The 26,791-nt window shown below is 35.2% G+C and overlaps 1 long non-coding RNA gene across 10 annotated transcripts in view; it reads left to right on the top strand.

Annotated features, from left to right (window-relative positions):
• LOC103786954 (uncharacterized) overlaps nucleotides 1-26,791 on the top strand; it is a 461,968-nt gene that overhangs the window by 10,895 nt on the left and 424,282 nt on the right. For all 10 annotated transcript variants that reach the window (XR_010109517.1, XR_010109516.1, XR_010109521.1 and 7 more), the window contains exon 2: nucleotides 16,397-16,533. This is a non-coding gene — a long non-coding RNA (uncharacterized LOC103786954). The remainder of the gene's footprint in view (nucleotides 1-16,396; nucleotides 16,534-26,791) is intronic.

The following is a 26,791-nucleotide window of genomic DNA, read 5'->3' as shown; positions in this document are numbered from 1 at the left end:
CCTCAGCCTCCCAAGTGGCTGGGATTAAAGGCGTGAGCCACCAAGCCCAGGTAATTTTTATATTTTTAGTAGATACGGGGTTTCGCCATGTTGGCCAGGCTGGTCTTGAACTTTTGACCTCAGGTAATCCACCCACCTCGGCTTCCCAAAGTGCTGAGATTACAGGCATGAGCCATAGCATCTGGCCCTATTAAATTATTTTAACTTTTATTTAGGTTCAGGGGTACATGGGCAGGTTTGTTATACAGGTAAACTCGTGTCATGAGGGTTTGATGTATAGATTTTTTGTCATCCAGGTACTAAGCATAGTATCTGATAGTCACTTCTCCGGATCCTCTCCCTCCTCCCACCCTTTACCGTCAAGTAGGCCCAGTGTCTGTCGTTCCCCTCTATTTCTATTGGTTCTCATTATTTAGCTACCACTTACAAGTGAAAACATGCAGTATCTGATTTACTGTTCCTGCATTAGTTTGCTAAACATAGTGGCCTCCAACTCCATCCATGTTCCTGTAAAGGACATGATCTTGTTCTTTTTTATGGCTGCATGGTATTCTATGGTGTATATGTACCACATGTTCTTTATACTGTCTGCTGTTGATGGGCTTTTAGGTTGATTCCACATCTTTGCTATTGTGAACAATGCTTCAGTGAACATTAATGGGCATGTGTCTTTGTGGTAGAACAATTTATATTCCTTTGGGTGTATACCCAGTAATGGGATTGCTGGGTTGAATGATAGTTCTGCTTATAGCTCTTTGAGGAATCATCACACTGCTTTCCACAATGGAACTAATTTACACTCCCACCAACAGTGTATAAGCATTTCCTTGTCTCTGCAACCTCACCAGCATTTTTTTTTTGACTTTTTAATAAAAGCCCTTCTGACCGGTGTGACTTCGTACCTCATTGTGGTTTTGATTTGCATTTCTCTAATGATCAGTGATGTTGAGCTTTTGTTCATATGCTTGTTTGCCACATGTATGTCTTCTTTTGAAAAGTGTCTGCTCATGTCCTTTGTCTACTTTTTAATGTGGTTGTTTTTTGCTTGTAAATTTGTTTAAGTTCCTTATAGATGCTGAATATTAGACTTATGTCAAATGCATAGTTTGTAAATATTTTCACCCATTCTGTAGGTTGTCTGTTTACTCTGTTTATAGTTTATTTTGCTGTGAAGAAGCACTTAAGTTTAATTAGATCCCATTTGTCAATTTTTGCTTTTGTTGCAATTGCTTTTGATGTCTTTGTCATGAAATCTTTGTAGGTCCTATGTCCAGAGCAGTATTGCCTAGGTTGTTAATATGGTTCAGCTATGTCCCCACCCAAATCTCACCTTGAATTATAATAATAGCCAAGTGTCAAGGGCGGGGCCAAGTGGAGATAATTGAATCATGGGGATGGTTTACCCCATACTGTTCTCATGGTAGTGAATAAGTCTCACATGATGGTTTTATAAAGGGGAGTTCCCCTGCGCAAGCTCTCTTGCCTGCTGCCATGTAAAATGTGACTTTGCTCCCCATTCACCTTCTACCATGATTGTAAGACCACCCCAGCCATGTGGAACTGAGTCAATTAAACCTCTTTCCCTTATAAACTACCTTTATAAACTGTCTTTATTAGCAGCATGAGAACAGACTAATACTGTTGTCTTCTAGGGTTTTTATAGTTTTGGGTTTTACATTTAAGTCTTTAATCCATCGTGAGTTAATTTCTGTATATGGTGTAAGGAGGGGGTCCAGTTTTAATCTTCTGCATATAGCTAGCCAGCTATCCCAGCACCATTTATTGAATAGGAAATCCTTTCCCCATTGCTTGTTTTTGTCAGCTTTGTTGAAGATCAGATGGTTGTAGGCATGCACCCTCATTTCTGGGCTCTCTATTCTATTCCATTGGTCTGTGTGTCTGTTTTTGTACCAGTACCATGCTGTTTTGGTTACTGTAGCCTTGTAGTATAGTCTGAAGTTGGGTAACATGATTCCTCCAGCTTTGTTCTTTTTGCTTAGGATCACCTTGGCTATTTTTTCCCTTTTTTGATTCCATATGAATTTTAAAATAGTTTTTTTCTAGTTCCATGAAGAATGTCATTGGTAGTTTAATAGGAATAGCATTGAATCTATATATTGGCTTGTGCAGTATGGCCATTTTGATGATATTGATTCTTCTTATCCATGAGCATGGAATGTTTTCCCATATATTTGTATCACATCTGATTTCTTTGAGCAGTGTTTTATAATTTTTATTGTACAGACTTTTTACCTCTCTGGTTAGCTGTATTCCTAGGTATTTGATTCTTTTTGTGTCAAGCCACTAAGTCTTAGGATAATTTGTTACACAGTAATAGATAATTAACACAAAGACATTGAAGAAGACATTGAAGAAGAAAAGACAAGGAGTTAACAAAGAAGTAGAAGGGAGATAAGGAAAGAGTTGTGTTGAGAAAACCAAGAAGGAAGAGTTTTCAGAAGAGAAATGGTGTCAAATGCTATAGGAAAATGATCATGATACAATTGAAGAAGCCCTTTGGGTGTGGTTAGAAGGACACTGGGTGGCTTAAATGAGATGAACTTGATTGGAGTTGATGGTGATGGAAGCCGTATTATAATGGGTGGAACAATCAAGTAGAATGTGGGAACAGTAAATATAAATGACTTAAGGATATTGGCTGTTAAAGTAGATTGTGGGAATGACAAAAAGTAAGAAAAGATATATTTAAGATTGTGGGGAGCTTGAATGTGTTTATAGATTGAGAAGTTGAAGGTAGCCTAGATGCAGAAATTATAACTGAATTATTGACAAAGCACAATCAGGGAGGGAGAAGAAAAGATAGAGAACATAGAGAGAGGTGTTCTCGTTAGGAAAGTGAAGAAAGTACCAGTCTCTGTGAGATAAGAGGAAATGGAGTATGAATGGACAAAAATATAGGTATTCGTAGGTAGATGTAAGCAGAGGTGAGTTTCTTTCAATAGTTGACTGTTTTTTTTGAAGTGGTCATTGGCCAAAAGTAAGGGGGCAGGGATTGTAGTAACTTACAAACTTACTGGGATGCATTCTGAGCCCATGTAAAGTCATCTTTCCCTCCTTTTGATCTATCTTTCCACAGTCTACCTTTTCTCTCCTTTCCTTTCATCTCCTATTGAGTACTGCTAGAGAAAATCATCCTAATTGGTGTTTTTAATATATTTAAATATATCCTTTTCTATGTGTTCTTGTGAGGAAAGGACTTTTTAAAAAAGGAATATACTACTAACTTTTGTTAGAGGAAAAACATTTTTGTTACTTCATTGAGGCCTACAGAATAGGGTGGAGGAAGTAACACGTTGATTCATTACTGAATGCCTTATTGAATGCTATAGCCCAATTTTCTGTGCGACTTTCTGACTCCTATTTATTACAGAAGATAAATGGCCTACTAACTCAGAGTTTATTGCCTGACTTACCTGCAGTTTTTTTTTCTTTTAACCAACTACAATAAATGTACAAGTAAATTGGAGGGAGAATTGGGATATATTAATTCAAATGTCAAGTGCAAACAAGACCCAAAAATCTACACAGCAAATGGTATCCTGCAGTTAATGGTCTCCTTTTCACATTGTGGGGCAAAAGTAGCACACACAGATTTGGAAAAGCCATTGTGTAAAAGGAGTCTAAATAAATGCAACAAACCTTATTTCATGGCTTTGATCAAGTTATTAATTTCCTATGGAAATGTACCAGATCCTCCAAATAAAATAATTTCAGATGAAAAATCAGGGAAGTTTTTCTGACATTTATTTGCAAATCCAATTTGTAATTTGTGTTTTACTGCCATATATCAAGGCTAAAAATCAAGATACCCTTTTTGTTGGTTAAATAGAAAGTAAGTTTTTAAAATGCTGTAATATGAAAAATAGTTTTAATGGCTATTTGTGATATCGTTTCCTGGATAACTACAAGAATCATATAATGAGTTAAATGTTTCAAGGTGTATTCACACATCTTACCTAATATGAGTTCTGAAAACCTGGTTTTGAAGGTATAGTTATGATAATCTCTGTTTCTGTTAGAAAACTGAGGCTTACATTAATTGTCTAGAGTCACTTTTTAAGTAGAAGAGTCAGGACCCTCTTCCTACTTCAAAGTCCAGGTTTTTAACTCATTAGGTAGCACAGACTTTGCTAGTGTTTGGTTTTCAGTTTGACCAGTATTTATCAACTTTCTTCTTGATACTCTGCTTGATATACCTTAGTGAAATTGTTTTCTTAAAAAGTGATTAACTTATAACTGCAAAAATTTTTGTTTTGTAGTTTTAAATTAACTTAGAAAATTATACATTTTTCTGTCCATAAAGTTTATTTAAAAAAAAACTCCAGTTTTTGCATATGATATTAACTTGAGATATTAACAAGATATAACAGTCAATTTTGCTGATTTCAGATGTTAAATTTCTTAATATTAAAAACATCATTTTTACTATGTAAAAACTGTGATTCACCATTTTTACCAAAGGGGATGGGGAGTAATTTTCCTTCTTATTTGTATGGGCAAACATCTTCTATACATAATTTAAACAATTCTTAAAATGATCTCCTTCAGCAAGCTTTTTCAATTGCCTTTTTTTTTCCCCTCAAAGTCGTCTCTGGCAAACACTGCATGACATCATATTTATTATCAAATCAATCAAGTATTGTCTTCTCATATTTCACCTGCATGAGTCTTTAAGTTTTGGGTTTTCTCCATATGCTTTTTTTTGAAGAAATCTTATTTCCTCTCATGGCTTTATCTAATAACTGCATGTAGGTGGTTCAGAAATGATTACATGTAGACTCCTTGGTTTGATTCCTGAAGTAGCAGCTCCTATTGAATCAGTGCCACTTGCCAGAGTCTTAAACGTGCTCAACCTTTATTAACTATTCCAAATGGTAGTTAGTGAAGCCTTCTCAAATAGAGTTAGTTATTTTCCTTTTTATAGTCTTATGTTCCTATATTTGCATTATAGATATTGTATGCCATCTATTTTCCTATTTATCTCCCTCATCAGACTGGTTCCTTAAGGGTAGAGGGCCCATGTCAGAGTCACATCTGCTTCTCCTCTCCTCTTACAGTAACTGGTACACACACATTCAACATATACATTCATTGAATAAATAAATGAGTGTTGAGCAACTATTCCATTTGTATTAGTTCTCAATGGCAATGTAATGAATTCCCCGAAACTCATTGGTTTAAAACAACAAACATCTATCATCTCCTACTTTTTGTCTGTCAGAAATTTGGTCTTTGGCCACGGGTGGTGGCTCATGCCTGTAATCCCAGCACTTTGGGAGGCTGAGGTGGGTGGATCACAAGGTCATGAGATGGAGACCATCCTGGCTAACATGGTGAAACCCTGTCCCTACTAAAAATACACACAAAAAAGTAGCCGGGCGTGGTGGTGGGTGCCTGTATTCCCAGCTACTTGGGAGGCTGAGGCAGGAGAATGGTGTGAATCTAGGAGGCGGAGCTTGCAGTAAGCTGAGATTGCCCCACTGCACTCCAGCCTGGGTGACACAGAAAGACTCTCTCTCAAAAAAAAAAAAAAAAAAAAAGAAAAAAAGAAGTCTGGTCTTGGCTTACTGTGACTTCTGGCTTTCTGGCTGCAATCAAGGGGTTGCCAGGGCTGTGATCTTATCTGAAGACTTGAATAGGGGAAGATCCACTTCTAAGTTCACTTAAGTGGTTGTTGACAATATTCAGATCCTCATGGACTATTAGACTATCTTAATCCATTTTCCAGCTGTTTTCTATTAAGAGAGACATTAAAGAGATTTGAAAAATTGTGAAACAATGCTACCTTTCTTATTACTTTATTTTTCTGGAAAATATAGTTATTTTTCATAAAATATGCTCTTATGTAAATATAAATGTACTAAACATGTCAACCTATTTAATAGGTTTACTATTGTTATTTAAAAATGAATAAATATTAATGAAACATTTCAGAATTAATTTCTAATATGGCAAGTATTGAGAGATTAACTCTCATAAACAGAAGCTCTTTGGTTTCCCAATATTTTTAAGAGTTCAAAATGGTCATGAGAGCAAGAAGTTTGAGTGCAGCTGTTATAAATAGTAAGCAACAAGTTGATCTCATGGCCTGGGTGGCTGTTCTCATTTGAGCAGGCTAGATTTGTCTGTCTGTCCTGAAGAGGTGAAAAGAAACTTTAAGTCTACTTCCCTTGTTTGCAGAGGCTGAGCCAATTTTCATTACACAGGTAGTCTTAGTCTATTCCTGCTGCTATAACAAAACACCACAGACAGATAATTTATAAATAATAGACTATAACAGAAATTTATTTCTCACAGTTCTAGAGGCTGGGAAGTCCAAGGTCAAGGCACCAGCCTCTGGTAAGAATTTGCTCTTTGCTTTCAAGATGGTGCCTTGTTGTTGTGTCCTCACATGGCAGAAGAGACAATGCTGTGTTCTCACATTGCAAAACGGATGGAAGGGCCAGGCAACTCTGTGAAGTCTCTTTTATAAGGGCATTAATCCCATTCATGATGGCAGAGACCTCGTGACTTAATCATTGCCCAAAAGGCCCAACCTCTAAATACCATCAACTTGGGGTTTAAGTTTCAAGGTGAATTTTTGTGAATTCAGTGTGAATTCAATGTGAATGAGGAATACAGACATTCACAGCACAGCAACAGTGTTCTTATCAAAGTCATGCTTGTGGTCTTTCATTGTGTGGTTAAGATCAGTGTTGTACTGCAGCTTGCCATTTGACTTTTGACATTTTTTGTAGCTAGTATTGGTTCATAAAAGTGGATTGATAAATTTTCAGAAATTGTGTGCCCCAGCCATGAAAAAGCCATTATTAAAAAACTAAAATTATTCAAATGTACAAGAAAATAATTTGTATTGTTAACAAAGGTAATACATATCAGCATATCCATGCTCTTGAGGTTATGTCTATTGTATCTATGTAGTAGGTATATTAGATAATTATGTGCTACTGAACATCTCTTTCCAACTCTGTGTTCAGTGATGTCACATGGTTAGCTTGAAATCAACTGCAATGGGAACATTTACAACATGGAAGCAGGCAAATCCTACAAATTAGAGTTCTTTTTCCCTCCTCTTTCCCACAGAACTTGTTGGTTAACATATCACTGAATATGATCATTTTTTGATACATTGAATTTTGTTCCTCTAATGTTTATACTCCATTACTGGTAGAAAATTTTGTCTTTGTTCTTTCTCAAGACGAATTTTTATTACTTGATAGAAAGGAGATGTTGCTTGTCAATAGCTTGCCTTCTTAGATTTTGTTTAATGGAGAGAGCTTCTGAAAAATATTCAGGATAGAGGAGAAAGCTGAATTCCTTTGATGGAAATGAGTGAGGGAAGATTAATTCTCCAAAACTGAGACTAGAGGTTTATGACTCCCAAGAATAGTGGTGATCTACACTATATTCCCTGACAGTAACCGCAGGAACTGGCAAGACATTTGAGTGGTTTTACTTTGTGTTTCTCCTGGGCCCAGGGCAACGGGACTGTCTGCTTTGACAAATATTCCTGCACTGAGGTTTGACATAGGATGAGCAGAGCTGTCTTCCTTTAGGGACTGACTGTATTACTCTGTTTTATGTTGCTTATAACAGAATACTTGAAACTGGATAATTTGTAAAGAAAAGGAATTTATTTCTTATGGTTGTGGAGGCTGAGAAGTCCAAGGTTGAGGGGCTGCATCTGGTGAGGGTTTTCTTACTGGTGGGGGCTCTCTGCAGAGTCTCAAAGTGGCACAGGGTGAGGGTGCTAACATGGTAGCTCAGGTCTTTTTTCCTTTTCTTATAAGGCCACAAGTTCCAATCCCATGATAACCTAGTAATCCATTTACCTTTTAACCCATTGATTCATGAATATATTAATGTATTTATGAAGGCAGAGCCCTCATGACCCATTCACCTCTTAAAGGACCCACCTCTCAACACTGCCACATTGTGGATTAAATTTCAACATGAATTTTGGAGGGTACAACTATTGAAATTATAGCAGGGACTAAGTGACCTTGGAAAATGAGATATCAAAGGAGAACATGATAGTGAAAGATGAAAGGGTGCTTGTGACCTCTTAGGACCTAGGTTGAATTTCCTGCTGGCCTGTGTGATGGACACTTGGAGTTGGAATTAATTTGATTTAAATAAAATAAAAGAAATTTGATATTTCTTGCATACCTGTTTGTAGGTGAAAATACCGTTCATACCTATTTTATCTGTGAGGGTTCTCCAGGGAAATAAAATTAATTAATTAGTTTCTTTATTTTTGAATTGGTTCATGTGTTTTTGGGGGCTGATGAGTCTGAAAATTTGTAGGGCAGGGCAGAAGGATGGAAATTCAGGCAACAGTTGATACTGCAGTCTTGAGGCAGAATTTCTTCTTCTCTGAAAAACTTTAGTTTTGCTCTATAAATCTTTTATTATTATGGTTACCTGTATATTTGCTTTTGTCATCATAGACAAAATAAAAAGGATATCAAAATGTCTACAAGGAAAAAATAGGGAGAATAAAAACATCAAGCATTTGCTAGTGCCAAGTTTTGTAAACTAAAATTCTTTTAAAAACAGATTTTTTAAAAAACAAAATTGTATTTACTTAAGGTATACAGCATGTTTTTTTTTTTTTAATTTCAATAGCTTTTGGAGTACAACTGGCTTTTTGTTACATGGATGAACTATATGGTGGTGAATTCTGAGATTTTAGTGTACCCATCATCAGAGTAGTGCACATTATACCTAAAGTGTGGTTTTTTATCCCTAGCCCCCTTCCCACCCTCCTACTTCTGAGTCTCTAAAGTCCATTATATCACTCTGTATGCCTTTATTTACTCATAGCTTAGATCCCACTTATAAGTGAAGGCATATGGTTTTTGATTTTCCACTCCTGTGTTACTTCACTTAGAATAATGGCCTACAGCTCCATCCAAGTTGTTGCAAAAGACATTATTTCGTTCCTTTTAATGGCTGAGTGGTATTCCATCATGCATATATACCACATTTTCTTTATCCACTCATTAGTGAATGGACATTTAGGTTGGTTCCACATCTTTGCAATTGTGAATTGTGCTGCTATAAACATATGTGTGCAAGTGTGTTTTTCATATAATGACTTTTCCTTTGGGTAGATACCCAATAGGGGGATTGCCAGATTGAATGATTGATCTACTTTTAGCTATTTAAGGACTCTCCATACAGAAAAACAGATTAATTCTTTAAGCATTCACAAACTTTTTTTTCTCTAATTTTACAGAAATCTGCTGTGACTGTTTCATGTGCTACATGTCTGTTTTATTCTCATTCCTCTTATTCCCCTAGCATTTTTTTAAAAAACACTGATAATAGTTGGTATTTGAAAAACTCCATCAATCAGGAAAAAATAATTCTTATAGACAAGGAGACATGCTATTATATTTGGAATAAAATTGAAAGCAAAAATTATATGAATCAATGGATGTTACAAAGGGACATAAATGGATTGTGTATTGCACCTTTCTTTCTGCAGCCACTTCCAAGGTCCTTCTGTTCTTCATAATAAGACAAAAATAAAAGTTTAATCAATAGGAATGAGCTTGGTTCCGAGATAAGAGTTAACCTTGGATTTGAATGATTCTGTTGATTTGGCATTATGAACCTGAGGCAGGATTTCATCTAAGGATTGGGGTGTACTTTAGTTTAAAATAAGTGCTTCTTAAGTTGTTGGCAAATAGACTGGAATTGCCAATAAACTTGGCTGAGACGGGCTCAAACAATAGCGAATCTCATAGAAAGATAATAACTCAGAAAAATATAGGAGTCAGAAAATGTTCCCTTTTAAAAAAATCTTTCTACACTGTAATTATCAAAATAAATATCACCAGTTATGAGAAGTGAAGCTAACCAAAATACCTCAAGGACACTTACGACCTTCACTGTGGAAAATAGGAGCATAGTTTTAATCTTTTCTTTCCCTTAAGAACTATATTCTTCTTTTTACCTACTCTCACTTTCAATTTCTGTAATCTAAAATATCAAATTCACCTGCAGGAAAGTCATGTTTTTGACAACTTCTTAACTTCTTAAATAACTTGTTTAAGAGGTTCTGGCCCTGAAACCTTAGACAATGATAGTGGTTAGTTGATTAGGCATAAGGGTGTGGAGGGCAGGGGGAAGACGACACAAAACAATTGTAACCTCACGCCCACTCCTCCCTCCCCTTCCCCAATTTCCCATTTGTCACACCACCCCATTGTAGATCTAGTTCAACCAATGAAATAATCAGCTTATTGCAGAGGGAAGGAAGTTTACTACTGGAAATAATGCAGGTTTGTTTTAAATGTTTTGATGAAGCTCACTGAGGTTTTAATTCAAGTCGATAGTATATTCTATTTTGTTTTATTTTATTGCCTGCTACAGATTAGGGATGCAATGTTGAATAAGGTGTGGCCTCTATTCTTAATTTAATGGTAGATCTAGACATGAAGTAGTTACTATACAACATGGTAAATTCTGTAACAGAACTCTGCAAAGTGTTCTGAAACTATAGTGCCAAGAACAACTAACTCTGCTTTAGGGTAACAAGAAATTAATTTAAAGAAAAGTAGGTCTTATAGTATTTTGGAAATGTGTTGACATAGTAAAAACTAATTTAAGGGAAAAAAGGCCTCTTCCAAAAATAAGAATCCAAAATGCAAGGATATGAGAAAACAGATCAATTGACCTAATATCAGCAGACACAGGCAGGTATAACAAAAATGAGATGTGTAACACCCTATAATTACAATATGCAATTGAGGGAAGCCTAGGTGTGCATCTTTGCAATCCCTGGTCAAGAGAAGAAACACAGCTGGGTTAGACGGCTCATACCTGTACTACCACCAGCATTTTGGGAGGCCGTGGCTTTCCCTACAACATGGCAGTTTGCTTCTTATAGGCCAATAGGTGAGTGTCTGCTGCTGCTTTGAGTGTCTTTTAAGAAATCATCTGATTAGGCCAGGCCATCCAGCATAATCTCCCTTTTGATTAACTCAAAGTCAACTAATTAGAAACCTTAATTACATCTGCAGAAATCCCTTTATCTTTGCCATACAATATACCCTGATTGAAGGGAATGATATCCCATTCTATTCACAGAAACTGCCTACCCCAGTGGGGAGGTATAAAAGGATGTGGACCAGTGGAAGCCATGTTAAAATTTTGTCTACCATATGTTAATCATACATTACATACATTTTTTCCTATTCTAACAAAGACGCTGAGAAATTTTATACCTTAATAGTATTTAAGCCTTAGATTTTATCACAGCACTATCCAATAGAAATATAAACCACAAATGTGAACCACATATATAACTTTAAAATTTTTAGTAGCCAAATAGGAAAAAGTAAGAGAGCAACAGGTGAAATCAATTTTAATATATTTTATTTAATAAATATAGCCAGAATATTATCATCTCAACATGTAACCAATATAAAACATTATTAGATATTATATATATATTTTTAATACAAGGTCTTTGAATACCACATCTCCATTTTGGCTGGCTGCACCTCAAGTGCTCAATGGCCACAGGGGGCTCTTGGCTGCTGAATTTAACTGCACATGGCTATCACATGCCTTTTCTCTTTTTTTAACTTTTATTTTAGGTTTTGGGATACAAGTGAAGGTTTGTTACATAGGTAAACATGTGTCACAGGGGTTTGTTGTGCATATTACTTCATCACTCGGGTATTAAACCAGTACCCAGTAGTTATCTTTTCTGCTCCTCTCCCTTCTTACACCCTCTCCCATCAAGTAGATCCCAGTGTCTGTTGTTTCTTTGTGTTCATAAATCCTTATCATTTAGCTCCCACTTATAAGTGAGAACATGCAGTATTTGGTTTTCTGTTTCTGCATTAGTTTGCTAAGGATAATAGCCTCCAGCTCCATCTATTTTCCCACAAAAGACATTATCTCATTCTTTTTTATGGCTGCATAGTATTCCAAGCTGTGTATATACCATATTTTCTTTATCCAATCTGTGATTGATGGGCATTTAGGTTGATTGCATGTCTTTGCTATTGTGAATAGTGCTGCAGTGAACATTAATGAGCGTGTGTCTTTATGATAGAATGATTTATATTCCTCTGGTATATACCCAGTAATGGGATTGCTGGGTGGAATGGTAGTTCTCCTTTTAGCTCTTAAGGAATTGCCATACTGTTTTCCACAATGGTTGAATTAATTTACACTCCCACCAACAGTGTATAAATGTTCCCTTTTCTCCACAACCTTGCCAGCATCTGTTATTTTTTGACTTTTTAATAATAGCCATCTGACCGGTATGAGATGGTATCTCATTGTGGTTTTGATTTGTATTTCTCTAATGACCAGTGATGTTGAGCTTTTCTTCATATGCTCATTGGCTGCATGTATGTCTTCTTTTGAGAAGTGTCTGTTCATGTCCTTTGCCCACTATTTAAGGGGTTATTTTTCTCTTCCAAATTTGTTTTAAGTTACTTATAGATTTGTCAGATGCATAGTTTGCAAATATTTTCTCCTATTCTGCAGGTTGTCTGTTTACTTTGTCAATAGTTTCTTTTGCTGTATCACGTGCCTTTTCAACAGTATCCACCAGGTGTCACAACTTTACAGCTCTAAACCAGCAACATCAACACTGTTCTCTTGGTGACAAGAGTTAGGATTCTCTTTGTATTCACATATTTTCTACTTTCCACATATTTGGTATTTCACTTGAAGTTTTTGCCTAGATAATTAAGAAATTAAGCAATGTGAATTTTACTACTTAAATAATCAAATTTGAATTCAAAACTACTTGTATATCTGACACACCATTCCTTAATTTTTCTGTAATTTCATCCTAGATGATCTGCCTGGTGAGAAGGCAAATAATTGTGAATTACATGAACACTCAATTCTTAACAACATAATAATAATTATTTTAAAGTTAGATCATTTCAAATACCCAAGGAGTTTTCACAACCTCAGAAGCAATTAAATGGTTTTCTTTTTACTATCTCAAATTGTTTAACAGAACATATTAAAAATAGAAACCCAAAGTTTTAAAAAGTAACAAAATGTTCTATTACAAAACTGCACACTATTACTGCAATCTACTAATTGCCAAGGGAGGTTTCTACTTCTCACATACATAGTGAGCTCTGATGGGAGTATGATGTTTGCATTTATTCACAGTTATTACTATAAAAACAGACTCATTTAATTTACATTTGGTTATTTGTAGGTTGTGATACAATTTCCTTTTATATGACAGAAAAACTGCCTTTGTTTTTAATTTTTTTGGTTTTTACTTTTATAGTCTTTCATGTTAGGTATCTTATAGGTAAAATTAAATATATATTTAGAGACTGAGTCTTCTCAAATACTTTCTTCTTTTAGAAAATCGTTAATTTATAGAATTTAAAAAAGTATGTACAGATGCCATACAGAATCAATCATGAATGGAGAGAAGATTGAAATGTGAGTTTTTATCACTAACTTCCGTAAAATGAGTGTAGTTTAGTTTTATATCAATAATTAAGCGTTCTCTTTGTCCTATTAGTTTCAACCACATGATATCTGTAAGATGAAAATAAACTTGATTCTAGTGAGAAGCCATAATTATTTATCTCTGAAGGATTTGTACTGTCAATTAGGTTCAGAAGAAAGGAATCAGACTTGGCATCTTAACTCATATATTAAAGAGAGAAGCGACTAGTGTTGTAGCCATAACTATAGAATAAGATGGAAAAATCATTAAGTGAAACTGTGCAAATAATGTTTTAAATAAAAACATAAAATCTAAAATTAGGATAATGTATACATTTATTTGCCTCCTGTTTGAATACACCTTTTAAAAGCACATCCAAGAAAAATTAACCACATATGTAAGTCATGTTTCTAAGTGAAATAATCAAATACATACAATTAATATTTGTTTGCTGCTCAACTATTCACACCTTTTTTTGATTTCTTTTGTGAAGAAATTTTTTCAAAGGCTGAGGGTTTGTTTATTCTTTTTGAAGCACAATGCTCACACAGTCCAAGAGATGGCAGCCAATACCTTTTGGAAAACAAATGACTTGTGTTGATACTTCATCATGGCAAATGCAGGTACTTTATTTTAATAACATCATCACTGAAGCAATTATTAAAAAATGTAAATTGCTGAAATTCTAAATGAAAATCGCTGAAATTCTGAATTGTTAAATTCTAAATTCTAATTTTTGTATGTGTGCTTTAAAGAGATTGCTCAGAGAATTTTTCAAGGTAAACTGAATAGATTTCTCTCTCTCCTTTTTTTCCACTGAGTTCAGAGCAGTGGTTTCTGCCAGATTAACCTAGATTTACTCATAGAATAGTAGACTTAAATAATAAATTATAATATCAATAATTATTTCAGAATCATTAAAATTAAATACATAAAATACTAATAACATCATTTATTAACAGAATGTTTGCCAGAACTGATGACTGAGGTTTTTTTGGAATATCATAGTTACTTTTTTTGTTAGACTCCTAATTAAAATCAAGTCATTTTTATGACAGATAGGAGGGATTCTTCACAATGTAAGAAAAGCAAAGCAAAGTGAATATTTTATTTCTACATTTGTTTTAAGGACGTATTTAAATTCCGAATATATTACTTTGTGTAATATTAAGCTGCTTTGTTATGGGATTCTACAGGCTAAGGGAAGGCATTAAGGAAAGCCATTGCCTTGTTTTAGGCTATCTAATCAATTACAGTAATGGATCCAGGAACTCAGCTTTCCTAAATTCCAAAATTCAAATACAGAACCCTTTATATTAGTGTGTTAGGTTTGTAATGTTGTACAACAAATTTCCACAAACTTTACTGCTTGAAGAAACAGCCATTTTATTATCCCACACTGCTATAGGTCAGAAGTCTGACCATGGCTTAGCTGAAGGTCCCAGAAAGCTAAAATCAAGATTTTTTTTAGCTGTCTTCTTGTCTGGAGCTCATGTGGTTGTGGCAAGATTTAATTTCTTGTGGTTGTGGTACTGAGGTCCACATTTCCTTGCTGACAGTCATCTAGGGGCTGCTTTCCACTCCTAGAGGCCACCTGCATTCTTTGCCCTGTGGCCCCCTCTATATTCAAAGCCAGCATTAGATAATCTCCCTGACATGGAGTCCTCTGATGCTTTGAATCTCTTTTATCAGGAAGAACCTGTTTGCTTTTTAGGGCTCATGTGATTAGGCCAGACTCTCTGCGATTGTAATCTTTCTACTTTAAGGTCAACTGATTTGGGAGCTTAATTACATCTATAAAATGCTTTCACACTAGCACCTAGATTAGTGTTTGATTGAATGAGAGAAGGTGTTTGTATACACCAGGGACTGGAAATCTTAGAATTCTGCCTACCACAACCAGACTGTAGATTGTAAACACCATTTTACTTAGAAAATACATAGACCTTTTCACATTGGAGTGGTTAATTCATCATTAGAGAGGGGCTTTATTCATTTTTTGGTGTTAATGCACCACTTATTTTCTAAGTAATTTTATTCATACCAATAGCTCACCAAAGAAAAGAATGATAAAAAATAATCTGCAATGACCCGTAAAAATAACTTGCAAATACAACTGAGGATTTGAGACCCCTAATCTTGCAGATAACCAACTTTTAAAAGCTTTTTTCTAGTACCACCTCGGAACTACTGGGAATTTATGTCAAAAACAATGTCACCGGAAAATTTCTCCGGTGCTTTTATAGTCAGATTTGGGAACAACTGTAATCTTAATATTATCTTATTTTAACTTGTCTGAGGCCCCTATTACCTAGTAGTACAGCCACAGCTAAAACTTTGGTTTCCAGACATTCAGGTCTAATTCTTTTTATATTGCCTACTGTGCCTGGTCTCCCATCAGTGGGAGAAGAGAAGGCAAATCTACATCTCTCCAAAGATTGCTATAAATGGATACTAAAGGGCTGGCAAACTCTCACAACTACCTGTTACTGGTATATTTTAATTGGAGACTTTCTGAACTAGAATTCTGTTTCAGCTATCCATTGCCACAATAATGCTATGAAATAAGCAACCACAAAATAGCATAAAACCACAAAATGACATAAAATATGCACTGATTTTTTGCTTATGAATGTATGCGTAGGCTGGTTGGGTCTACTTAATGCTAGCTGGTCTCACTCATGGGTTTGTGGTCCAATCCTATTTGATTAGCAACTTTAAAAAATTTTAGTTTATTTATCTATTTAGTGATAGGGTCTTACTCCATCGCCCAGGCTGGAGGTGCAGTGGTGCAATCACGATTCACTGCAGCCTCGACTTCCCAGGCTCAGGTGTTTCTTCCACATCAGGCTCCTGAGTAGCTGGGATCACAGATGCATGCCACCAGGCTGACTAACTTTTTTTTTTTTTTTTTTGTAGGGACGGGGTTTCTCCATGTTTCCCAGGCTGGTCTCAAGCTCCTGGACTCAAGCAATCTGCCCACCTTGCCTCCCAAAATGCTCCTCCAAAAAAGGAGTGTGCCGCCACACCCAGCCTGAGCAACTTTTGTTTTTAAGGTAAGCACCTAAAGATAAACAGTTTGGATTTTCATGAAGGAAGAAAGTGAATACTAGAAATTACAGTCTGATAAATGGATCATGAGCAAAATGTCGAGGGTCCTGTTAACCAAGCCATGCAGAGAGGCATAATTGTCCCAAGATCCATTCATACCAAGTTAGCCTTTCTTATGTCCACCTCCTTACCCCTTGCTATTAGAGGTTGAAAAAGAATATTCCATGCTGCAAAGTGCATGGTGTGGTGTACAAAAAAATCCTGACAAAGTTGAAATTTGTCTCTCCAATATGAAAAAGACAAAAGCAACTTAATAACCGTAATGTTTTGATTGCATATAAACATATGACAACAATGATCATCTCCAAGATTAATTTGGATGTAGCCTAATGATCACACACCCTAATCATAATGTCTTTTCAGAGGAGAACATTTAAAGTAACAACCAATTACTTAATGATATTATTTTTGTCTCATGTTGATATATTTATTCAACAGACCTTTATTAAGTTCACTTCCTGGGAGCCAGACTGTGATGGATGCTGGAGATATAAAAATGAATAGAATCCTGAACTTTGAAGGTTCAATATCTAGGAGTGGTGTTAAAAACCTGAGCAGTTACAGCAATATTATAAGTGTTATCATAATCAAATGAATTATGTTGATAAAATACTTATAATAAATATAATAATAATAAATCTACAAAGGGCAACAGGAATACAGAAGAGGCAATAGTTAATTTTGTCCTGAAAAGTTGGAAATTTTGGAAAAAAATCCAAAAAAAATAGGAAATAAGGCATGAAACCATGTAGGAACATTTTACTGAGTCTTGGAGCATGAATTGTAAAAAGAAACCTGTAACAGCAGGAAAAGGACCAGCCTGTGAAAAGTCACAGCTTGAGACAGATTTATGTACTCTGGCACTGGCAGATAATTTAGTCCTGCTGGAAAAATGATGTGCATCATGCGAGGCAGAAAGGGTGATGGGAGTTGTGGCTAGAAAGCAGGTACCAACAGTAAGCTTGTTAAAGAAATGGGCTTACCTAACAGTAAGCTTGTTAAAGAGTTGGGCTGCAGATGTAATGATGTTAAGATAGAATTACTGTCTTTGAGGACAAGGTAGTAGGTAGTAGAAGGGCTTTATATACTTAGGATCTTATTTTATCAGAAATAAGGAGCCATTACAGAATTTTAAGTAGAGGAATGACGTAGTTTAATTTCTGTTACAGAAACATTACTCTGACAGCAGAGAAGAGGTTGAGTTAGAGAAGAAGATGGGAGGTAGGGAGGATACTAAATTTGTGTAAGTGAGGAGTTGGAACTAAAGCTGTGGAAGGTGAATAAAGAAGAGGGAGGGAAGGAGAGGTAAATTGAGTTTGGAAAATCCTCTAGTCTCATTAACTAATTGAAAATGGTAATATAATGGCGAGGAGGGAATCTCAGATAACTACTAGCTTTCTTGCTCAAGTGACTAGTTAGATGATGGTGCTACTAACCACGTAGCTGGTTATATACTCTACTGTACATAGGGAATCTTATTTTTGGTATAAAATAATAAATTTATTTAGAAGATGGCTGATTTTGAGGTATTTGTGGAATATACAAAAGGAGCTGTTCAATACTGGAAAATACAGACCTGGAACTGAATATAGACTTGAGTATCATCACCATGTAACTGGTTATTGAAACCTGTAACGTTCCATTACTTAGAGGCCTTGCAGAATTATAAAACAAATCAAAGATAGAATCAAGATGAGTGTGTCCATTGAACATAGAATATGTCCATTGTTCCATAGAACATTGGTGAAAATGTTCTGAAGCCTAATGTAAATGTTTCAAATATGTATGCTTCATTCAGTATTTATGCTTCCTCTTCTTAATATGGAGCTACCGACTTTAAATAGTAAAAAAGTTAATTTGAAAAAAATCCAAATAGGAGTAACATATTATTTCTTTCAAAACATATTTTTAACTATAAATTGAAAAGTATACTCTAGGCCAGGTGTGGTGGCTCACGCCTATAATCCCAACACTTTGGGAGACTGAGATGGGCGATCACCCGAGGTCAGGAGTTTTGAGACCAGCCTGGCCAACATGGTGAAACTCTGTCTCTACTAAAAATACAAAAATTAGCCAGGTGCAATCCCAGCTACTTAGGAGGCTGAGGCAGAAGAATCGCTTGACCCTGGGAGGTCGAGGTTGTATTGAGCTGAGATCGTGCCACTGTACTCCAGCCTGGGCGACATAGACTGTGTCTCAAAAAAAGAAAAAAAAGAAAACAAACAAAAAAAAGAAAAGTGAACTGTAAAACAAAAATTGTGGAAAAAATTATTATATTAGTATTTTGTTTAATTTTTTTTTTCTTTTAGAGACAAAGTCTTGGTCTGTCATCTGGGCTGTGATCATAGCTCACTGCAGCCTTGAACTCCTGGGCTCAAGCAATCCTCTGCCTTAGCCTCTTGAGTAGTAAAGACTACAGGCTTGAACCACCATGCCTGGCTAATTTTATTTTATTTTTGATTAGATAAGATCTCACTATGTTGCCCAGGGTGGTCTTGAACTCCTGGTCTCAAGCCATCCTCCCACCTCAGCCTCCCAAAGTGTTAAGATTTACAGGCACAAACCACCATAACTGGCAATAACTATTTTTCAGTGGGGTTAACGGTCATGTCATTGTAGCTTGTGAAGTCTCAATATCTAAGCAGTATTTTACAGAATTTTATAAGGCATAAAAATATTTCCAATAGCACCACTTCAAATTGTTCTTCCACAGTACATTTAGGATTTTATTTAATGAATAACCTGATGTTGATTAGTATAACTGGTGAATACTGCATTTATTTCCTTCTTAAAGATTCCTGTGTCTCTGCAGGCTGGGTTAAATCCCTTTTCTCTAGCTTATATATGACTGGAATATCCTTTTATCATAGCACTTATATTATTACTTTGAAATGCTCTATTTGCATGTCTATCACCAAACACATCCTTATATGAGTAATGTATAAAACTGAAATTCAGTTTCATGAAATAATATTTATATTTGTAATAGGTAATGTATGCAGATATTTTCCATCCCATTCCATTGTCATTCCTTCCTTTCCATCCCATTAGAAACATCGGTGCAACCTAAGATACTGATTTAACAAATTTCTAATTGGTGTCAAGCTGTGGTTTGAAAAAAAAGTCCTAAGGCATATCTCTCTGATCCTTGTATCTCTGGTGTTTAGCATATAATCTAGTACTGTTTATTGACGACAGACGCGTAGAACTTTTTGAGTACTGCAGACGTAAATTCTAAAACAGGAAAAAAAATGCTGCTTCCACTGTGCTTAGCATAGGATTTTCTAAATTCACATTTTAAGTAGTATTGTGTGCCACAAGCCATAAATTGTGTTAAAAATAAAGAGCTGTAAAGCCTTATTGCATTGCATTATTGTAATCCTACTAATACCAGTATGATTTATCCACGTGCATCCAGGAGTAACATACTGACAGATTCTCAATTAACACAAGCATTTCTGAGCTTCTAGTAGGCAGCTCTCGTGTATTAAAAGCTTTATCACTTTCAACATGGAAGTAGCATACAAGCTAAATAATTAGAGTATGTAAGAAAGAACAAACTTTTATTTAATATTACTTAAACATAAGGAAAACTTGTACATTTAAAATGACTACCCAGATATAAATCAAGACAAAATGATTCTTTTGTAAAAGAAATAACAAAGTCTTCAAAAAAACCTGAAACAATATTGAATAAATATTTAAAAAGTTAATAAGTATTTGTATTTATAGTGTTTTTATGAAGTTGAATATACAGATAGGTAAATGAATACCATAAAAATTTGTTATGGAACTCATAATACATATATTTACATATATATTATTTTTTCTAGTAACCTCCTTTGTTCTCTTGCTGTTACAGCTAAATTTAAAAATTTCAACCTATTTCTGTCAAGCTTTGTTCCAATTATACGACTGAGAATGCTTTTGCTTCAATTACCAATGATCTAATCGTTGTCCATTTCAAAGGATACTTTAGAATCTCTCTCTCTCTCTCTGTTTTTTTTTTTCCCCCAGATCTGTTCTCTTTGATACTGTGGTCAGTCTTGAAATTTTCTTCTTCCTTGGCTTCTTTTCTATTTTTTTTTTTTTTTACATTTTACTGATAGTTCCTCAATTTTCTCCCCAGGTACTTCCTCACTTGCACCTTCAATTTTTGTGTCTATTCTTGTTTTAAATAGTCTTCATAGGAAATCTTACCTAGTTTCAAATATTGTTGGAACTCAGATTTCTAAATCTATGACACCAACACAACATCTCTTTTGAAATGCAGATTCATACATCTATCAAACTCCCTCCTAAATATAATTCCCATTAAGTGTATTGAAGTTTCATCAAACTCTACATATCTGAAAAATAGTTATTTCCCTCACCTTGCCCCTCACTCTAATATGAACAAATGTATTTCTTCTATGCTACTTTAATCATTATAGATTTTTCCTCTTTCACCTTTCTCTCATGTAATTATTGACTGAGGTGATTTTTTTAGATATTAAATATTTCTTGAATATCTCCACATCTTTATTCCTATCCTGCCCATATCAGCTAGTATGGTCAGGAAAACAGAAACCACTTTAGGTAGAAGGTATTTAATACAGGAAATTAGACACAACATGGTTGGAAATCAGAGGCAGGAAACATCAGAAGAAAGTGCTCTGGTATTTAGAGAACCCAGAAATGCAGGAATCATAAAGTTGATGCCAATAATCTCAACCTCCTGCAGGATGAAGTGAGTTCTAAGAGCTCTGTACTCATTATAGATCTTGGTCCCTCTAAAATACCCCTTGAAGCTTTGTGGGATCAATTCCTATACATTCAGAAGCTATGTCTCTCTGTCTGAGGGCTTTATCTGGCTGTACAGACATGCTGCATGTGGGGCAGGACATAAGTGTCAGAAAATGAATGCCCCAGGAGCAACCTTCAACCACTGAGGATCAGAAGTTGGTGAATGAACATGGCACCTCTTTACCCTCAGTGGAACAATTCTGAAGTCTAGTCTATATAATCCCTCCAAGGGTTTCCAGCAGGATTGAGCCTCAGTTGACTACAGCTGTAATCCATATGTCGATGTCATTTTATTGGCTTTCTTCCCTTCCTTGTGTCACTTTTCCACCTCTTCTGCTTCTGGATGAACTCCAAAATAAGCTACCTGCTCTCAAGTCTTGTTCATAGTTTAAGACATGATTTATGCATTGCTTTTGGAGGAGGACAATGCTTCTCTTTCTTTTCAAACTTCCACATTTTATGAGAGTGCATCTTATTGGCAGAATTTAACTCAGAAAATTTCTTGCAAGTGTCTGGCAAATACAGTTTTTAGGCTCTTAATTCTTGTGATAGAGGGAAGTATTTACTTAGAAAGGCAAGGATGACTTTGAATATCTTTGATGACATATTCATGACACCATCAATGTATATTTTAAAACATTCAATATGTATTATATTTATATGGCCCTTGGGATTATATATTATCCCATTGAGTATCAACACACATTATCTAGCAGAGCCCACATCATCCAAATTTGAACTATACACATTTAGGCAATAATAACTATGTCATGCAGCATAATGCAACTATATCTTAAATGTAAAAATATACTCACCATCTCCCCAAAAAGGAGACACAAAGCATTTCTTGTAGGTGCTAATTTCTCTTCTAGCTTACTCACAATGTCACCAGGATATTCTGTAAACTAAATGCTAAATTGAAACAATTCATTTTGTTAGATGTTAATCCTTAAAAAAGCCTACAAACCTTGCATATTGTCTGTCTAACCCAGTTTTCCATTCTCATTCCACACTGTGCTTTGCCTCTCACTGCTTCCTGCAGCCATGCAGGCTTTCCTTGACTTTATTGTGTTCCCCAAGCTGGCTCTACCCCCGACGTTGCACATGCTCTTTCTGATGTTCTAAGTGAATATAACCTTTTTTTTTTTTTTCGAGACAATCTCGCTTTGTCGCCCAGGCTGGAGTGCAGTAGTGCAATCTCAGCTCATTGCAACCTGTGCCTCCTGGGTCCAAGGAATTCTCGTGCTTCAGCCTCCGAAGTAGCTGGGACTACAGGCGTGTGCCACCATGCCAAGCTAATTTTTGTACTTTTAGTGGAGACAGGGTTTCACCATGTTGGTCAGGCTGGTGTTAGACTCCTGGCCTCAAGTGATTTGCCTGCCTCAGCCTCTCAAAGTGCTGGGATTACAGGCTTGAGACACTGTGCCTGGCCCCATCTTCTTCTTCAATTAACTTTTACATCTTATCACAAGGACCAATTCCTCAGGAGGCTTCATCTGACCCTGTGATTAAGCCAAAGTCCCTTAATGTGTGTGTTTACATACATATATATGTGTGCATACATATACATAAAGCCTCTCTCTCTCTCTCAGCATATATATATATATATAATTTCATAATGTTTCATTTTGTACTTCTTCATGATTGGTTGGTTGATTATTTTTCTTCTCATCATATGTACCTCGATAACATGATCATTTATATTTGTTATATTTTTGCAATTATACCCCCAGCACTGAGTATAGTGTATAGTGTCTAGTACATGTAAGAATCTCAATTAATTTGTTAAATGGATAAATGCAAAGGATATTTTATGAAAAGAATTATAAGGATTACTGACATTTGCATCATAAACTGTATGATGTTATTATTACATATTACTTTATCTTAGAATTATATTTTTCTCAAGACGTGCTTGTTAGTTGTGATTCTCAGTAATTCCAGAAAGGATACTTTTACCATTTTATCATCACTTAGTTGTAGTTTTTAAATTAATACTATTTTTGGGTTTAAATTATAAATCATTGATATTTTAATGTCATTTTATCAATGACTTACCAATTTTCAGTGGTTTACCTAATCCAATAGAATGCAGCAATGCATACGAGCATTAGCAAGAATTTTGATCCATAATATTGCAATAGTTAGACTTAAAAGCACAAATCGATTCTTGTGTAAGATGAATTATTTATAGCTCTCTTGCTGAAGAATGTACATAATGCTCCCAAAATTTGTAAATCGAATTTCAGATAAATTAGCTGTGGGTGATTGTCCCAGTTTAATTGGTTTCAGAATATTTGAGAACCATTTCATTTAGAGGGGTTTAAGTTGTGTCTTATTTATCTTTGTGTTCCCCAGATCTAATAGAAGTCTGGGTGCTTACTAGCTGGATCATATTTCAAAGGCCAGTCCAAGTTTATGGATTGGTACATGTGGTGACTCTAATTTGGCTTAAGTAACACTCTAATTTTCTTCTGAGTCAGCAATCAAGAATACAAAGGTTATATACCACCAGTTGGATATACATGAATGAATAAGCTCCTCCATATTTCCATAGTTTCTCATGGAGATGTGCCCTTAGTCTATCACTATTAGGTTAATCAGGCTATAACACATCGTAACTTGAAAGAGACACACAGTATATGTTCAGTGAATTCAAACTTTTTATTCCTTATTCTATAATCAGAATGAATTTTCCATACTTTTACTAGTAAACATATGTAATACTGTACATACAATGAGTACATGTAATAGTGTGCATGTATACATTAATAGTATATGTAACAGTTTAGTGTTTATGATTTTAAAGAAGGCATTTCTTATGGATACTAGTCATAAATACTCTTCATTGGGGAAATAAAATGCATACTTTATTGTTTGTGTATGTGTATGTGTGTGTGTGTGTGTGTTTTTGCGACAGCATCTTGCTCTGTTGCCAAGGCTCGAGTGCAGTGGCACAACCCTGGCTCACTGCAACCTCCACCTCCTGGGTTCAAGCGATTGTCCTGCCACAGCCTCCTGAGTAGCTGGGACTACAGGCTGCCCTGTAGCCAGGCCGTGCCTGGCTAACTTTTATATTTTTAGTAGAGACGGTGTTTTGCCATGTCGGCCAGGCTGGTCTCGAACTCCTGATCTCAAGTGATCAGCCTGTCTTGCCTCCCAAAGTGCTGGGATTACAGGCTTGAGCCACCATGCCTGGCTTTTTTGGTTTTAAGTACATGTCGTTTTGATTAACTGAAATTATACTTTTGATTACATCTTAGTTGATTGAAATTTGATGTGATTGTAAAGTTGTAAATGTAAATACTTTCCTTAAAACTCACAGAAGATATAGTTTGTATGACTGAATAGATTTGGGCATTTTTAATGTAATTTAAATAATTAGATAAAGGGCACATCTGGAACATAAGGATCTACCATAACTTGAGGATGGTACTGGATTGAAAATACAATATTGGTGGGAAAATTTGATAAACCTTAACACAATTTTCTTTGCCAACATAATGCCATGTGAGTCAAATAAATTTTTTTGTTTTCGATTGTTTTTACGTTTATTTTGAATATTATATATTGCTTATTTCATGGTATATAAAGAAATTGAGCAAGATATTACAAGGTTTATTTTCCCCTTTGGATTAAACTTTAAAGCATAATACTTAAAGTAATAGAAAACTGACATTTGTAGCTGTCTTTTGTGCCCCTGTGTATGTGGTCTGGTCTAGACATGGAGGTCAATATTCTCAGCAACCTTTGATAAACTCTTCATTTTCAAAAATACCCTCTGAAGAAGGTACCAGAGTAGTCATTACACATAGCCATCTGTTTTAGCCTCTATAATGTAGAAAATATAGGAAAATATTTTTGCAATTTTGGGGTCAAATATTTCTTACACAAGGCACAGAAAGCACAAACCATAAAAGGATAAGATGATAAGTTAGACTTCATAAAAGTTGAAAACTTATGCTCATCAAAGAAACACCATTAAGAAAATAAGTAGGCATTTATATTCTTGAGAAAACATATACCATACATAGATTTTAAAAAGGATTTTATCAGAATATTTAAATAATTTCTAAAACTCAGTAATAGCTTTTGTGTTTAAACCTATGGTCTTTTTCAAATTATGTTTGAGTATTGTGAGAGACGTATTTGAAGTTGTTTTTTCCCCTCATATGGATATCCAGTTGTTTCAATACCTTTTGTTGAAATGACTTTCCTTTTGGTGTCTTTGTAAAAAGTGACTATATAATTGTGTGTCTATTTCTGGACTCTTAATTCTATTCCACTGACCTATTTGTCTATCCTTATGCAACATTACTGTGTCTTGGATACTATAACTTTTAGAATAAGTTTTGACATCAGGTAATGTGAATACTCCAATTTTGTTCTTATTTTTCAAGATAATTTTGGCTATTTTGAGTTCTTTGTATTTTCATATAGATTTTACAAAGTGTTTTGTCAGTTTGCACAAAAAGGAAACTGCTGTGCTCTGCTGGGGCTCCACATCTTTGTGCAATGATTTGGAAGGTGCCTCCAGATTGAACCACTGGTGATTGTGGGACTCACCTTATGGTGTACCCTTATGTCACAGGTTACAGTTCTCTGATACCTGTTGTCAAACATCTCACTTTGATGCTTCATATATTTTGTAAAGTTTTATAGTTGTTTCAAGCTGGATAGTTAATCCAGTGCCAGTTATTCAGTCATAGTTGGAAACAGAAATTATACATAGAATTTTACACCCAGAATTCTATACAAAATGTAGGAGAATATTATATAGGAAATATGACTTGTTCTTATGTTTTTCTTCAACAGTTCAGAAATGTAGATTGGAACTATGATAATATAATACTATGTAAACAGAAAGTGCTATTTAACACAGAAGTTTAAAAACATCAAGTGAATTTTTGGTTGAATAAATGGATATTGTTTTGCATGATCAGAATTTTATTTTTTGTTTATTGACCACTTAGGTTGTCATTTGAACAATTTCTCTTTAATTTTCTTAATTAATTAAAGGTGGACAATTAACTGTTTTGGGAAACTTTAGAAATGAGTGTGGCATTTTGATGAAAAGTGTGTTTTAAATCTGCTTTACGTAAATGCTCTTTTTTTGTGTTTGTGTGTCTTTAGTACCAATTGCAACAGGCCATTATGCAATGGGTCCAACAGTTTGAGGATGTAGTGGATGGCCCAGCTGGATTTCAGTGTGTACTATACCTGTATAATTATGGGGAAAATATCTCTCACTTGAGACAGAAATTTAATTCCATTATTTGAAGCCATGAGATTAGATATTTCCTATGCATCATTTAAAATCGTCTAATTTCTAAAAAAAGTATGTAGAGTATGCAAGGATTTGCCTTTACTTAAGTATTTATGACTTTATTTTCTTTGTTTTTGTAGAGACAGGGTCTT

Source organism: Pan paniscus, chromosome 13 (assembly GCF_029289425.2).
Source record: "Pan paniscus chromosome 13, NHGRI_mPanPan1-v2.0_pri, whole genome shotgun sequence".
In the NCBI taxonomy this organism is placed as follows: domain Eukaryota; kingdom Metazoa; phylum Chordata; class Mammalia; order Primates; family Hominidae; genus Pan; species Pan paniscus.
The sequence above is the reverse complement of the archived record's forward strand: the minus strand, read 5'-3'. Positions and strand labels throughout refer to the sequence as shown.